Below are 17,362 nucleotides of genomic sequence, written 5' to 3' on the forward strand. Positions count from 1 at the left end.
CACCACCGCCTCCTTCAAGGCGGCGGGAAAACTACCCTGACTCAAAGAAGCAGTAATGACTGCCTGGAGCCAGCCTCGTGTCCCCTCCCGGGCTGCATAAGTCAGCCAGGAGGGGCACGGGTCCAGTAAACAGAGAAGCATTTCCCAATCCTTGGGTTTTGGATCTAGGCAGACTCCACCAACATCCGGACCAGAGTAATGGGGTTACAACATCTTGTACAAGCCCAGGGAGTCCCCATAACTTCAGGTCCAATGAGGACAGGTGCATCCCCACACCTGAAACACCACCTGCACATGGGGCACACCACAAGCCCAGGTCAAACAACTCAAAGATCAACACCAGGCCAGAAGGGGGGGAACCCCTGAGACGTTCTGGCCAATCCCACAGGCCTCCTGCTTACCTCTCAGAGGATGTGCAAACTTGAGGGGTGGCAGGGGAAGCCTGTGTGGGAATTAAGTGTATATAGTTATGTTGGGGGAGAAAGGTTGGAAATTGGAAAAGGGTATTGTCTTTGCTTATGGGGGAAGGGGTGTTGTGTATGCTGGCATAGCATACACGTGTAACAGCAGAATAAGGAGGCTCGGAGCTCGACAGCTCCGTGCAGGAACAGCGTTCGGTGGGAAAGCTGGATTTAAAGGGATTGGCTGCCCAGCCGGTGGGAAACCTGAGTTTAAACCTATTGGCCAGGCATTCACCTGGTCAGGTATAAAAGAAGGCAGGTAACCTTTGCTCCCCAGTTCGGACCACGCTTTCTCCTAATAAAGGCTCTAACACACCTAACATCTGTGTCTCATCGATCCGCGAACCCTACCTAACACTTAACATTAAGAAAACCAAGATCTTGGCATCCAGCCCTCTCAATTCCTGGCAAATAGATGGGGAAGAAATGGAGGTAGTGACAGATTTTATTTTCCTGGGCTCCAAGATCACTGCAGATGGGGACTGTAGCCAAGAAATTAAAAGACGCTTGCTCCTCGGGAGGAAAGCCATGGCAAATCTAGACAGCACACTAAAAAGCAGAGACATCACCCTGTCAACCAAAGTGTGTCTAGTCAAGGCTATGGTCTTCCCAGTTGCAATGTACGGCAGTGAAAGTTGAACCATAAGAGGCTGAGCACCAAAGAATTGAGGTCTTTGAACTATGGTGCTGGAGAAGACTCCTGCGAGTCCCTTGGACTGCAAGGCGATCAAACCGGTCAGTCCTAGAGGAGATTAACCCTGACTGCTCTTTAGAAGGCCAGATCCTGAAGCTAAAACTGAAATACTTTGGCCACCTAATGAGAACGAAGGACTCACTGGAGAAGAGCCTAATGTTGGGAAAGATTGAGGGCAATAGAAGAAGGGGCCAACAGAGTATGAGGTGGCTGGATGGAGTCACTGAAACAGTAGGCATGAGCTTAAATAGACTCCAGAAGATGGTAGAGGACAGGAAGGCCTGGAGGAACGTTGTCCATAGGGTCGCGATGGGTCGGATACAACTTTGCAGCTAAAAACAACAACAAGGAATTGCTGCTGAGCTTGCCAAAAGACCCCATAGGCAAACGTTGTAGCGAAGGCAGGAACATTGCACTCTTCCCTACTCCCCAACTACTCCATCTCAACTAGGTAAGTAAGATATTATTTGCAAATAGGATATCCAAGTATGACTCGAGGAAATTTTCCCTGCATGGAGGGAGTAGTGGTTTGTTTTACTTTTCAAATTTTTGTAGGGAAGAAATGATGATTAGAAAAAGGCAGAAAGTTATTTTTATTAGGAAGAATTCATTTATCCCATGCTAGATCTTTGGGAGCTTAATACCACCAGCACAGAACATTTGCTTTTCTGAAACTTCATTCAAATTCAATCGCTGATAGGGGCATTTGGGGAAAAAATGTTATTTATTAAATTTATATGCTGACTATCTCACCAGAATGACTTTGAAGTCAAGGAGAGGGCTTGCAACTTCTGTTTGTAGTTATCCACGCTTCTGCACATTGAGATAATCGGCCATTGTACAAATACAGAGCCTATCATGCTTTTATATTTATATGGAACAGATACATTACCTGAAATTTTTGGAATGTGTAAAAAATTTGAACCAGCCCAGAAACTCATTTCCCATTGTTGTGTATATAGAAAGTAAACTCTGAAATAGATTTGGAAAGAGCAAGGACTTTGATTAAATGGAAATGTTGCTAAGCATAGAACTGTTGAGTTAATTTGCAGCTGTTTCTGCTGTTTTCTTTTTATGTGCTTATGATTTTACATCACATTTTAAAATCAGCCAAATTGAATAGGAATAAGATTGTGACTGAAAGAATACTAATTCTGAAATATAGTAAATATCTTTAACAAGTAACATTAAATTTAGCTTTAGTGTAATTTGCTTGTTTACTGTAGCTAAAACTGGAAATTATATTTCTAAAGCATTAGTTTGGATCATTGGAAAGAAAAAAAGATTTAATATTTATGATTCAAAAATATAAATATGTGAGAAACTTGTTTTTAAAGACCTTTGCAGCTTGTTCTCATATATACCCTGCCACAAAGGAATAACTAAAATTATGAAATTTAGAATCTACCAAGCTTCCCTCCCATGGACAGAAGACAATCCATGGGAAATGTGAACCCGTAATCCACAGCTTTAGCAGCAATAATAAATCTAATTATGCTATGCATATTTAAGTTAGCCAAACCCTGGAGCAGTGGTAGCAATCTTCTATCACAATGGCAAGCCCTTTAAGATTATATATTGTTAATCATATAAGTGAAGAAATGAGGAAAACTGTGGTTAAAGTAATTGTTAGATCCAATAATAAAATTTCATTGATAATTGATGAATCAACCACAATAAGCAAAAAACCCTACCCTCATAGTATTTGTTCGATGCTGTATCGAAGGTATGGGAATGAATTCACCAGTAAATTTGTTTTTGGACTTGGTAGAACTTGAAAAAGTAACAGCAGAAGGAATATTTGATTCCTTACTCCAATGTCTTTACTCTTATGGGATGGCAGAAGATAATTTGAAAAAATATTTGATTTCTCTGGCATGCAATGGCACCGCTGTGATGATGGGATGTAAAAGTGGAGTGAAAAAATTGCTGTCAGAACGTTTTCCTTCTATTATAGTTTGGTATTGTGCTAATCACAGACTAGAATTATCAGTAGGTGATGCTGCCAAGGAAACTTCAGGAATAAATAGATTCCAATCATTTATTGATAAACTGTATGTCATATACCATACTTTACCAAAGAATAGCAGAGAGTTGCATTCATGAGCAGAATTACTGGGGACTGAGCTGCTGAAAATTGGAAGAATTTTAAGTACCCGATGGGTGTCATCTAGTTTGCGTACGGTTTTGGCTTTATGGAATAATTTTGAATCACTTGTGTATCATTTTGAACAAGCAATGCATGATCCTACAAGAGATAAAAATGATAAATGCACTTATGATGGCTTGAAAAGAAAAATAACATCTACAGAATTTTTATTGGACCTAGGATTGATGTGTGACGCTCCCCAAGAATTGTCAGATTTAAGCAGTGGCGTAGCGTGGGTTGTCAGCACCTGGGGCAAGGCAACCGGAAGCGGAAATAGAGGGGCGGGCGGGCGGTGACGTCACGGCACTGCTGAAAAGACGCGCCCCGCAGCGGCGTAGACTTTCCAAGAAGAGTCGCGCGCATGCGGGATGCTTCCGGGTCCCTCTCGAGGGTAGCTGGGCGGGGCTCCGACCTGCAAGAGCCGCTGCATTCAAGCTCGCACGTGAGCCCCGCTAAATAAAGCCACGCATGCGCATGAAGCTAGGCCGGCCGGCCAGCGGGTCCGTGTTCGCTCGGCCAAACCTGCCAGGGTGCCTGCGGGGCACTTGCGGTTGGCCTGAGCCTGGGCGGAGAGTTGGCCGCTTCTATTTATTTTATTCAGTTTATGTGGCCGCCCATCTCACCTGCCGGACTCATTTCGCTTTGCAAGAAAGAGCAGCTCGAGAGCGGAGCCAAGCCAACTCTGTGCAGCCCTTGGGGCTCCCTGAGCAGCTCAGTGCGAGCGCCCCCCCAAATGTTGCACCCGGTGCGGCCGGCCCCCCCTGCACCCCCCACGCTACGCCACTGGATTTAAGTTTGGATCTACAGGACCACAACATCAACTTGTATAAGGCAAATAAGAAAATAAAAATACTGGTACAAGTTTTTGAAGAAAGAAGACAGAACTTTGGGCCCTATTATAAATGTGCTTTTGCTGCTGTAAGTGATCTTCACTTTTGTGGAATTTTACTTCGCAAAAGAGATTCAAAAAAGGATCCTCCCATTGACACAAGTATATTTTATACAAAATTGAAAGAGTCAATTTAAAAAAGATTACTTGATAGCAAAGACGATGAGTTGGCGTATTGATCTCATGTACTTGATCAGAAGTACATGAAGATGTTAATACTCAACTGACATTTGTTGAAGTGGAAATTAGAAACTTATCAATCAGACTGCAACTAAATGAAAGAGAAATGATTTGTGGATTCCATGAATACATTCTCGAAAAGACATATGCAGAAAAACTGTTGCATTTGATATGGACTCTGAATACCATTCCTATTTCTTCAAGTGAATGTGAACGTGGGTTTTCGCAGATGAATCTAATTGCCACACCAACAAGAGCTTCGTTAAAGACTAAGACAATATCAGCACTTTTGTTCATCAAACTTGTCGGACCACTCTGAGACTTTTCGATCCTTCAAAGTACATTGATCTGTGGTTACTCAGAGGACGGCATTCGACCATAGATACTAAGAGCAAGGAAAGGAGTCAAGAAGATTTGCCAGATGAGAATTGGACAAAAGTTTGAAATTTTCTATGAACATTTGCCTTAAATACAATAAATTAAATGTATGTTAAGAATTAGTTAGTTTAGTTTATTAGACTTATATACCGCCCTTCTCCCGTAGGACTCAATTCAAGAATTGAATATATAATTGTTTAATTGTATAAATATATAAATAAAATTATATAAATAAAAGATTAACAAGATGAGAGTTCCGGCACCTTTTTTTTTTTTTTTAGAAAAAAAGCACTGGGAATAGTGAATGAGAGTTTAATTTTGGAACTGAGCAGGTCAGTTTCCTACATTCTGTATATGAAGACTTTACTGAAAGGGCTATGATAAACAATACTTCATTTTCTGCAGTAAATAAAAAGCTCCAAAGCAAAAAGGTTTCAGATTCTCTGAATAATAATAATATGACCTTTGCACATCAGAGTGGACTTAACAAGCAACAGGCAAACAACGAAGCAGAAAACAATACATTAATCAAGAAACTACCAAGAAAAAAACCTACACCCCCACCAAAATGACAGGGCAAGCTACTCTTTATGTCCTGCCCTCTGTGAAAGGAGAAAACATTCATGCGATTGTTCAGGTAAGTATAGGTGTGATGTGGGTGCTTTTGGCAAGACTTGCAGAAGTGCTGAGCGAAAGGAGCCAGGCATTTAGGAGCAATATCTTTATAGCCAGAGTTGTAAATTGCAGGAGATTTGTCTGGAGAGATAGCAGCAGTCAGGTAGGTGAGAGGCAACAGAAGAGGAGTTTCTAGAAGCAGAAGGAAAGAACATGCGTGAGCACACAGGCTTACCAGAGGCTGAGGAGCAAGCATCATCCAAGCAGACAGTTCATAGTCCAATACTGCACAATAAGTTGAAAATTACCAAAGGACAACAGAGAGATTTGGTCAGGAATAAGCCAAAGTCAAAATGAAGCAGGAGACAAGATCAGGATTTCACAATGCACAAAGTCAGATGCAAAATTTGTTTCCAACAACGGAGGGCACTCTATGCACAATTTAAATGCTTTCTCCATTTAGTGGGCACAGGTGAGGCTTTGCTTGCTCAAAGGTTGCTAATGAGGCACTACACTTGCTTGCAGGCTCAGCATTTTGCTGCTTATTAGCAAGGTTCCTACTCTTAGGCTGATGGGCTCTGTCCTGCAGCTTAGAGCCTGGTTCTGAGGCCATAGCACTACTGTATGTAAACAGAAAGTGTACTGTTTACAAATAGAAAATAAACACCACACTCATGGGCACTGATAATGTTACTTAGTCAGCTAATGAAATATCTACTTGCAAACAAGGAAGCTCAGGTTGTACCAAGGACTTCACAGAATGGACATGTTCATGATATTGCATAGCCACTTTGATGAATTTTCCTAGGATCCAGGGCAGACTGAAAACAAGACTTCAGCTCAGTGAACACTCTAAAAGCCTGATTACTGATTTATGTACAACTGCATCATTTAATCAGCTTGATGGAGAATTAACAACTAAGCTTACTATGCAAGGGCAAATGACAAAAATATCAAGGAAAATCTAAGAGATATATATTATTTTCTTCCTACAATTTTTGACCCAAAGATCAGACCCACTAATTATAACTGTACTGTAGATGAATAGTATACCTTATGGTAGATTCATGTTCACTTCTTAACATATTGTATACGTATTTTCATTACAGACTAAGAGAAACATTTCAATAATCTGTTCTTTGCATTCCACGTATTTGAGTGCACTTGCTTCATGGAACACACAGTTGAACTCTGTGTCAAAAAAGAAATGCATTATATGTACAGCTTACCAAAAATTAGTGGTACATTGAATGACAACTCTACCATCTGATCACAGAGAATTACATGAACCTAACATCAAGGGCTAACCAGTTACAGTTCCTGGCGGACAAGACTCTTTGTCTCTTGCAAATAACATCCAGGTCTATTTCAATAGAAGTTTAACATCCCGGTTGCAATCCTGCATGTATTTCTTTGACATTGGATAAAATGAATTCCTACTGAAGGATCTGCTAGACTTGCATTTTTTCCTAGCTATAAAAAAGGGGTTTTTAAGTTTTAGTTAACTTTTTTCCAAAACCTTTATTTTTCCAAACGTTGATGTAGATCAAGCTGTATGCCTGCTTGAATGTTTCAAAACATTCTTCATATGCCCACATATTGCAAAGCACTTCTTTTGAAAGGTTTGCCCAGTCCTAATACCAAGTTGTATTTCTTTCTATTAGATGGAGATCCAGCCTAATTTGTTCAACAGTAAATAGTATAAATTGTTCAAGTGAAATCATGGATTCTTTTTGGAAAGCCACTCCAAAATTTGTTCTCTCCAGATGTGTTACATGCTCCATTAGCTATGTCAGTTCTGTTAGACATGCAGGGCAGAACAAATATCAGGTTATCCTAAGGGCAGGTGAATCTGGACTTATTCCTAGTTAACATGAAAAATCTATTTCTGTTTCAGCAGAATAATAATATCAATACTATGGTTTTCTAAAATATCCAAGCACAATCCCTAATGACAACTATAACGTTAAATGCTTTGAGAAAAGATTGCAAGAAAAATATGATTTTGGAATATAACCAAATGTCCTCTGTGATACAGTGCCCCTTACAGAGGCCTTGGTCCACATTTTCTTCAAGAAGCCATTGCTGTACCCAACCATTCTGGACAGTTTTTATCTAGTACCCAATTTTCCCTTTGGGGAGAAGATTGTTGAGAAGATGGTCACACGATAACTTCAGAAGGTCCAAGATGAAATTGTTTATTTGGACCCATTTTAGTTGAGTTTGGGGCCTGACTATGGGACTGAGCATTGCTTGCACTTTTTGATCACCTCTGGCAAGAGCTGGATAGAGGTAATGCATTTATCCTTCTTCTTCTTGACCTCTCAGTAGCCTTCAATACCATCAAGCATGATATCCTTCTGGACTGGCTGTTCTGAGCTGGTACTTTTCCTTCCTCATCAGCCAGTTTCAGTCAGTGCTATTTGTGCACTACATATCTGCCCTTAGCTCTAAATTGTAAGGTACTGCAGGATTAGATACACTCCTGCTTAACATCTACTTGAAACCACAGGATGAGGTCATCCAGAGCCATAGGGTAAGGTGACATTAATATACTGATGACATCCAGCTATATATCTCACCCCTGGTAAAGTAAGTAATGCTGCCAAGGTCTTGTCTCAGCATGTTGACACTATAGGGCAGGGGTGTCAAACTACTGGCCCACGGGCCAGTTTCATCATACTGAAGCCACGCCCACCCCATTGCCGGCAATGCAAAAAGAGTTGCGATACGTTGTGACACATCATGTGACATGGCAAGTTTGACACCCCATCAGCTCAATTCTGGCAACATTGAGTAGCTTTGGGTTGGGTGGGGGCACCTGGATCTTGGAATTTACTATCTTGGTTTTGGATGAGATTGTCCTTCCTCAGACAAACCCAGTGCTCAATCTGGGGAGCATTTGGAACTCATGACTCCTGCTCAAAGTGCAGTAGGTACTTGTGGCTAGGAAGGCCTTTGTACAATTTCAAGTTGCATGCCAGTTGCACCCAGTCCTGAGTCACAATGCTCTATACTGAGTTATTTATGTCCTTGCCATCTCCCATATGGCTTACTGTAATGTGCTTTACCATAAGACTGCCCTTAAAGAGTACTAAAAATTTTCAGCTGGTGCAAAATTCAGTAGCATGGGCAGTTTGGGGTATGCCTAGATATGAGCATGTTACATCTGTGCTCTGCAAGCTGGATTAGTTACCAAATGGTTTCTGGGCTCAATTGAAGATGCTGGTGATAACCTATAAAGCCTGAGGCAGGGTTATTTGAGGTGGGGTTATTTGAGGGACTGCCTCCCCCCAGTGATATCTACATATTCAACAATGAAAGAGACTTACTGCCTCCAAAAAAACCAGCTACACAACACTGGTGACGAAGGTGGGATCCTGCTTCTTTGAAAGAGCTGAAAGTCACTAGGGGGTGAGGCCAGCACAGTGCCTGGCAGGGACTGTGTTTCCACCCCCCCCAGTCGGCCTAGCAAGCCACACTAGCGACCACCTGCCCTGCGGTCCAGTCCCAGGGCCTATGAAGAAGAAGCAGCAAGAGACAATGCGAGGCCAAGCCCCGAAAACTTTACGCCATGTTGAAGGTCAGAAAGCTTGAGGAGTTCGATGTCACTCACCCAGAGAGATGGTCGTCCCACATTTCAAGAGTAGACAACTACCTCTGTGCAATCCAAGTTGTCAAAGATGGCCTGAAGGCCGCAACACTTCTCTCTGCACACCTGCAACGTTTGACATCATGGAGAACCTAGTCACACCGGTGCAGCTGGAGTCCATTACGCAGACCTGGAGAAATGGCTCGGCGACCATTTCTAACCAAAGCTGTCAGTGATAGTGTGGAGGCATGCCTTCGAACAATGAGTACAAGAACCTGGCAAGACAGCCACAGAATTCATTGCGGCATTGAGACAAGCTTTGCACCTGTGCCAATTTTCACACTTGGAAGAAAGGCTTCGTGACCAGCTCATCTGTGGACTCAGGAGCAAAGAGTTACAACAAAAACTTTTTGCAAAAAAGACTCTCTCGCTCCAAGAAGCTTTAAAAGTGGTCATGGCAAATGAAGCCACCGGCAGGGCCATGAAGGTGTTGTGGCCCACCAAAAGCACTCCTCATGAGGAAGCTGTCCACCACGAGGACAATGAGCATCAAGAAGACATTGACTCTGACCACAAAGTCGACAAGATTCAGCAGCACTACGACAAGGAACTGAAGCCCCCTTACAAGGCAGTTCCCTTCCTTCGGTGTTTGGGCTGTGGCGGCCACCACCAATGAGCAGACTGCCGGTTCCAGACAGCCACGTGTTGGGCCTGTGGAAAATCCAGCCACATCGCAGCTGTCTGTAGAGGTCGCCAGAAGGACCACCAATCAGACAATCCGATTAGGAGAGGTACTGTGTGCCCTGGGGCAGCATAGAGTAGGGTTCTACTCCAGTTGCCAGAGCGTTTGCCGCACTGGAGCTCACCACCCCCTTAAACCAAAACTTCGGCTTCACATCGAGCTGCAAGGTATTCCTTGCAGAATGGAACTGGACACTGGTACAGCTGTATCTATTATTTCCCTAGAGACTTTCTGGTTTGTGTGCAACTGCAGCAAGAGATGGGCCAAGCTTAGGCCATCTGATCATTTTAACTGACTTCCAGAATTTGCGAGTAGCTGTCAAAGGCAAGGCCACCTTGGCCATCAAATTCAAGTGGTTTTCAGGGGCCCTAGATGTGATTGTGGTGGAGAGCCAGAGAACAAGCTTAATAGGGCTTGATTGTTTTGATGTGATATGCAGGTTCTGAGGTTTTGCTGGTAAAAAATACAGGAAACCAAAAGTTGCCTTCAAGCTTTACGTTTTTATTCAGCTGAACAAAAAGATGGGCTCCTCTAAATGAGAGCAGCCCCAAAAGACAAGAAATCCTTGTATTTATTCTTTCTGATTACATAAGCAAGCCATCCAGCAAAGCTGACACGCATATGATAAAGATTTCACCCAGTAAGTCTGGCATACTGTAGATAAGAGAGCAGAAGTAACAAACATGTTCCCTTTTGGGTGTTTCCCTAAAGATATAGTATGTTCTTGGGTGGGTTAGGACATTTGCAACAGCCCAAAGACAGTAGGGCCATCTGCACATTCACAATTGATATTTCCTATACTGTCCCCTAATTCTGGGTCAACAGATGCACTGAGCATTCAAGTAACTGGGAACCATCGAACACAAGCAGCGAACTTGGCATCAGTAGGCGAGGAATTTGCAGATAGTTTTGACACAAGCCTGGGAGAGTGCAAGGGCCCTCCGATAGCCTTTAAGCTTGATCCAGCTGTAACGCCTATTAGGATCAAGCCCCGTAGAGTGCCATTTGCACTAAAACAGAAAATCGATGCAGAGCTGGACAAGCTAGTCAGTCAGAGGTGCTACAGCCCTTAGATGGGGATGAATGGGAAACTCCCATTGTCACGCCACTTAAGGCCAATGGGGAGGTCAAGATTTGCACTGATTACAAGTGCACCATTAACCGGGCACTACAGCAGCACGCGTACCCGGGGCCGGTCATTAGCCACATTTGGGCATTGCTGCAAGGGGGTACCGTGTTTGCTAAGTTAGATTTGGCATGGGCCTATCAGCAGTTACCTGTGGATGAGGCCACAGCGTCTGCACAAACAAGTGTGACACATGGGAGCTTTTAAAGTCAAACGCCTTCAATTCGGGGTTAGTGTAGCCCCAGGGATCTTCCAGGGAGTTATGAAGCGTACACTCAAGGACATTCTGGGGGTCTGCCCCTACTTTAACGATGTGCTCATCGCCGGTGATTCCACTGAGGCACTTGCAAGGAGGATCAAAGCCATCCTTCAACGGTTCCGCACAGCGGGACTCAAACTGGAAAAGGACAAATGTAAAATTGGTGTCCCTTCCACTGAGTTCTTGGGATTCTGTATTGATACTGAAGGTATTCGTCATGTGGAGTCCAAGCTGAAGGCAATTCAGCTGGCACCAAGTCCCAGATCCAAGGTAGAGCTCCAGGCATTCCTGGGTCTCCTGAATGTTTACCATGCATTCCTGCCTAGCAAGGCTGCAGTGGCAGAGCCATTACACTGGCTCTTAGAAACCATACAGACGATGGAAAAATTGATTAATGAGAACCAAATAAAGGCTGAAAATAATAGGTACTTTGTCTGGTTAACCAGCTGGATTCCTAATTTGGGTCTATGGGGGCAGAGGTTACTTAGCTTGAGCATCCTGATTATAGTATTGCTTTTGAGCTTATGTTGCATGCAATGTATCCCGCTACTTATTTCATCCTTTAGGGAAGGAATTATGAATAATGGTCAAATTAAATTAATGAAGGTGACGCTAGCCCGGATAAGCCAACCTCCCAGGATTGAGGATATTGAAAAGGCAAATAAAATGCTACAAGAATTTGAAAGATATCAGTCTGTGGAGAATTCCAATGGGTATGTAAAAGAAAAAGAGTGGATTGTGAGATATAATATAATAAATTGTAATTTTCCACAATGTAGACTAGCATACAGCTTATGAATGATAAGATTTATTCTTTGTTCAAATTACCTAGAGTTAGTATTTTAAATATAACCACACACTACTACACATCCAAAGCACAGCCATGCTTAACCGATGCATGAACTCTGCTAGGCAATGATATGCACAGCTTCTGACTTGAGATATGTACCAGGTACTGCATTGAACAGATAAACAAGAGAACTGATAAGGGAATACCCAAGAAGTGAGAAATGAAGGGGATAAGTGCTTAGCAAGTTTGGATGACAATAAGGGCTTAATTAACTTTAAGCATTTAAGTGTGATGACAGCTTATAGGCAGACTGTTAGCATGTGATTGACCTAGGCCTATCAACTGGGCCTGGGAAGGATGGACTGTGCAGCCAGGATAGAAATGTATTTAAACTGCTGAGATCTGTAACTAGCTGTGGTCTCTCTCTCTCTTGCTTGTATGCTTAGAGATCCGCCAGCTTTTGCAAAAGCTCTAATAAAACTTTGTTATTTCCAACCATTTGAATGCGAGACTTGTTTCTCACATTATGCTCACCAGCAACTTAATACTGCTTATTTTGTATTTGGGTTCTTATTGTATGTGTTTCTATTTTTCCCAGTTTCACCATCCTGTATGTCAAGCTACCCACAGACTAAGGTGTAGCAACAAAAATAATTATTGTCAGCAGCAGAATCCATTCTTATGTCAGCTCAACATATCCAGTATAAGAGCACTCCATCTTGCTGGACTCATAAATTCTTGTATATGCCCAAATGTCCTACTCCTCTGTTGGGTAGGGATAAAATATGCAAATTAGAAGCTGAAATTTCTTTTGACAACAATACAATTACACTTAAAGTATCTAAGCAAGAGGGGTATAAATTATAAGCATATTTGCTAGGTCTTAAAGCCACACCGACACAAATACCTTCAGCAGTCACTGATGCAGTAGCCATGGATTTGTTAAGGAAAATAGGATGGCCTTCCTGGAGTATGCAATATATGTTAAGGAAGGCAGAAGCCTTAATCCTGAAGTTTACAGAACCCCCCTCACACACACACACAGATCAATAACTACATTTTGATTCTCACTACCAACCGGAGCACAAAATGGAAGTGAACAGAACCCTACACCATAGGGCTGAAAGTTTGCCTACCAGCAAAGATGGAAAAGAAAAAGAACTAAAACAGGTCAAGTAAGCCCTCAGAACTTGTGGCTATCCCAAATCCAAAAAAAAAGACCCAACAGGAGGTCCTCTATAACAGACAAAGAAGAGAAGAACAAACAAAGCAATATTGTCATTTCATATATTGCAGGAATATCTGAAAAGCTCAGAAGGATTTTCAACCAACACAATATATATACACACGTCTAACCCAAAAATACACTAAGGCAGAAGCTTATCCACCCCAAGAATAAAACACCTAGACACAAACTGAGCAACGTAGTACATGAAGTACAATGCGGTGAGATATGTACAGATCTGTACACTGGAGAAACAAAACAACCACTTCAAAAACAACAAACATAGAACAAACCCTTCAGGACAAGATTCAATCATCTATCTGCATTTGAAAGACAAAGGTAACTCTTTTGAAGATAGCAAAGTCCAGATTCTGGACAGAGAAGACTGCTGGTTTGAAAGAGGGGTCAAAAAAGCCATCTATATTAACAGTGAACAGCCTTCTCTCAACAGAGTGGGAAGGATACGACACCACTTATCTCCTGCGGCCTCGATGTTCAGAAAGAGTGCTAATGACTAGACAACTGCAAAGGAATATAGATCCTTCCATCCTTCCCAATTCAGTCAGAACTGAAGAAGCTTCTTGGATGATAAGTGAAGCTTCTTCAAGGAAAAACAAAGCCCAGTTGCCTTTTGAAAAAGCACTTTGGGATACACCATGGATTTGGGAAACACACATACCTGCAAGGTAAAATGAATGCAACTCCTATAGATGTAGATGTAATTCTTGGGTTCAAACTATCTTGGATTTGGCAAGAAGCCTAATAGGATTGGCACCATTTGGTTGACAATTTGTTTACAATTTGAGCTAATACAGAAATGCCTGGCTGCATTTAACCCTCATTTTATCTGTGAAAAAAACAAATTCACCTGAATGACATTTCATGCAAGATCTCACATCTGTGAACAGAGTTACTGTAATGATTCATCGTACTATACCGAACTTTACACATTATTCGCTACTCTACTGCCTGAGGGATCTAGGTTCTCTGTGATAGACTTTAAAAGATGCTTTCTATTGCATTCCATTAGATGAAGATCATCAGAAAATTTTTGCTTTTAAATAGGAAGACTTAGAGGGATATAAAACTCAAATGTGATGGTGTGTTTTACTTCAAGGATTTAACAACAGCCCCACCTTATTTGGAATTCCTCTTGCAACAGATTTTTGTTCTTGGCAACCACCTAAAACCTCCCTTTGCACTCTCCTTCAATATGTTGATGACCTATTATTTTGTACATCAATTAAAGAAGATATATTCAAGCCACCATAGACTTACTCAACTTTTTAGCTCAAGCAGATTACGAAGTATCCAAAGGTAAGGCTCAAATTACTCAACAAATTGTTACATATCTAGGTTTCATCATAAAACAAGGGAAAAGGCTGCTTTTATCAGAGCAAAAAGAAGCCATTTGTCACTTAGCCTCCACCCAAAATCAGAAACAACAGTGTGGAGTTTTGCCTTCAAGACAAATGGCAAGTTGGTTTTGCTAAAATGCCAAGGTGAGGAGATGCAAATATTCACTGATATTTCTAGATACTTTTAATGGCTGACCTCATGCATATCCTTGCTGAACCAACAAGATTAGGGAGGTCATTAAAACATTAACAAACTGGACTTCTGGTTAGGCATCATGGCGTGATGGATGCAGGAAGATGGGGCTCCATCTTCCATGTTTGATTTTGCCCCACTGGGACCCTAAAAAGGGTTGAAAGTCACCCCGGAGAGGCGACGAAGAAGGAGGGGGATCCTCGTTGATCATGGAGAGATGGCAGTCCTTCCTCTGGATCTGAGGAAGTCTTCAAACCAGATGTTTGAATATGGTTAGAAGTATAGGATTTGTAACTAGAATATTATACTTTGTTATGAGATGGGGTTTTTTAAAAAAGAGTTTGAATAAGGGAAGTTTTTGATTACCCATATATAATTTATTATGAGAAAATTATAAGGGATATATTTTGAATGCTGATGGGAAATTAAAATTTTTAAAAAGTGAAGAAAACAGGATATTGATTGAACAAATGGATTTTAAGTGCAAATACAATTGAGATATGTTCTGGCTAGAAGAGATACTGTATAAACTGACACCATTGATATTATGTGGAAAAATGTGATGAAGATGTCTATATTTAATTGTATATGTATTAACAATAACAAGAATTGTATTTGCCCAGTGTGGAAAAATGCATACCACCGGAAGAAGAGAGGACCAAGGAAGCACTGGATGGTGTAGTATTGGAACTACACTGAGAAAGTTGATATGTACCACTGAATTACCAAACGACCCAGACAACACATTGTTTATTAAGTACTCATGATTGTAAATTTAGAAAATTAATATTTATTTAAAAAAACATTACTAAACCATCTTATTGTTACATTTGGAATGCTTTCTAGCTTTGGGAGAAACTGTGGGCCACATTTCATTGCACAGATAACACAAATAGCAAAATACCTTGGTATTCAATGGAAATTACACACTATTTATACAGTAGGCCCTAAATGAGCTGAAAAATAGAGTAATTGAATTGTTCAATCAAAGGTTTTGCCATTTCCCCAAAAGAGGGAATCCAAGGATGACAGAATCCCAAGACCCCCAATAAGGCTCGAACTTGATGCTTGGTTTGTGGGTGTTTCATTCCTAAAATGGTTTTAACCCTTTCTGGTGCCAACCACCTAATCCCAGGGACAATGATGTATCCTAAGTAGGTCACTTCCTTTTTTAGGTACTGTAGCTTTAAGGGTGAGGTTTTGTGTCCTCTTTGGGTTGGTCTTGTGGGTGGTCTTAGGAGGTGTCTTAATGGGACTCGTGAGCAAGTAAACTTATAAAAATGTATTGTTTAAGGCAGGGGTGTCAAACTCAATTTCATTGAGGGCCGCATCAGCATTGCTGTTGCCCTCAGGGGGCCAGGTGGGTATGGCCAGGTTGGGCATGGCCTACTGGTTGGGCATGGCTGGAGTGCGTATGGCCTACTCGGTGGGAATGGCCAGCTCTACATCGTTCGCATCAAGGGTGCCTATGGGGGCCTGGGCAGGAGTGCAAGAGATCTGAGGGTCTTTGGCAGAAGGAGAGTCTCTGGGCCAGGGCCAAGGCAGTGGGGGCCGTTCCCTCACTGTTTCCCGCATGGCTTCACGGGCCGCATGAAACCACTTTGTGGGCCGGATCTGGCCCCTGGGCCTTGTGTTTGACATGTCAGGTTTAAGGTGTAGCATACAGTAGACAGGCATAATGGGAGTGGTCCCCCTGTGTTCTCCTTCTGTGCAGAATAAAGTATTTTCTATTTTCCACTTCAGTGTGTGTTTTCATTGGGTGTTACACGCTGGACAAGACCAGTTTTCTGAGATAACAGTCCTGCCCTCAAGTGCTTTGGAGGATAGGTAGACTGTCTCTTCTCTGTGACAGCCCCTCAAACATTGGAAGACTGCCATCATGTCCACCCTAGTCCTTCTCTTTGCTAGGCCAGATATACCTAATTCCTCCAGCCATTCATCATACAGATTAGCCTCCAAATCATCTTCATTGCTCTTTTCTGCATTCTTTCTGGAGCGTCAACATCTTTTTGTATTGTGGAGATCAGAACTGGATGCAATATTCCAACTGTGGTCTTACTAATGTGGTATAAAACAGTACTATCACTTTGTGTAATCTGATATTATCCTTCTGTTGATGCAGCCTAGCACTGTATTGGCTTTTTCGCTGGCTCATACTTATTTACTGCTGTTGAGCCAGGCACCACCTATTCTATATCTGAGCATTTGTTTTTTCTTGCCTAAGTGTAAGACCTTACTTTTCTCACCACTGAATTGCATTTTGTTGGATAGAGCCCAGGGTTCAAATCTATCAAGATCCTTCTGTATCTTGAGCCTATCTTTTGAAGTTTGGCTATTCCCCTCAAGATGGTATCATCTACTAATTTGATTTAATGTTTTATCTTGTTGTTTTCATTTCATTGTAAGCCACCTAGAATTGCCAATATTTTGATTGCATCTTTAAAATCTTAATGGATTAGATGTTCTAGATGCAATGTTGCATGTTTATGATCTTCAGATTATTTCATCTATCTATTTGATAGATTCCATATAATTCAGGCATTCTTAAAAACAATGCATGAATCTTTAATATTCAGCAATTGAACCAAATTCATGTTAGCAGTCCTTCTGATGTCAGCTCAAAATGATGAAAATAGAACAAGCCAAAACCATATGGGATAATATTTTAATTTCTTAGTTGCATCACCAATTGTCTTAGTTGCAAGACAATT

The sequence above is a fragment of the Vipera ursinii genome, assembly GCF_947247035.1.
Source record: "Vipera ursinii genome assembly, chromosome: 1".
Lineage (NCBI taxonomy): Eukaryota > Metazoa > Chordata > Lepidosauria > Squamata > Viperidae > Vipera > Vipera ursinii.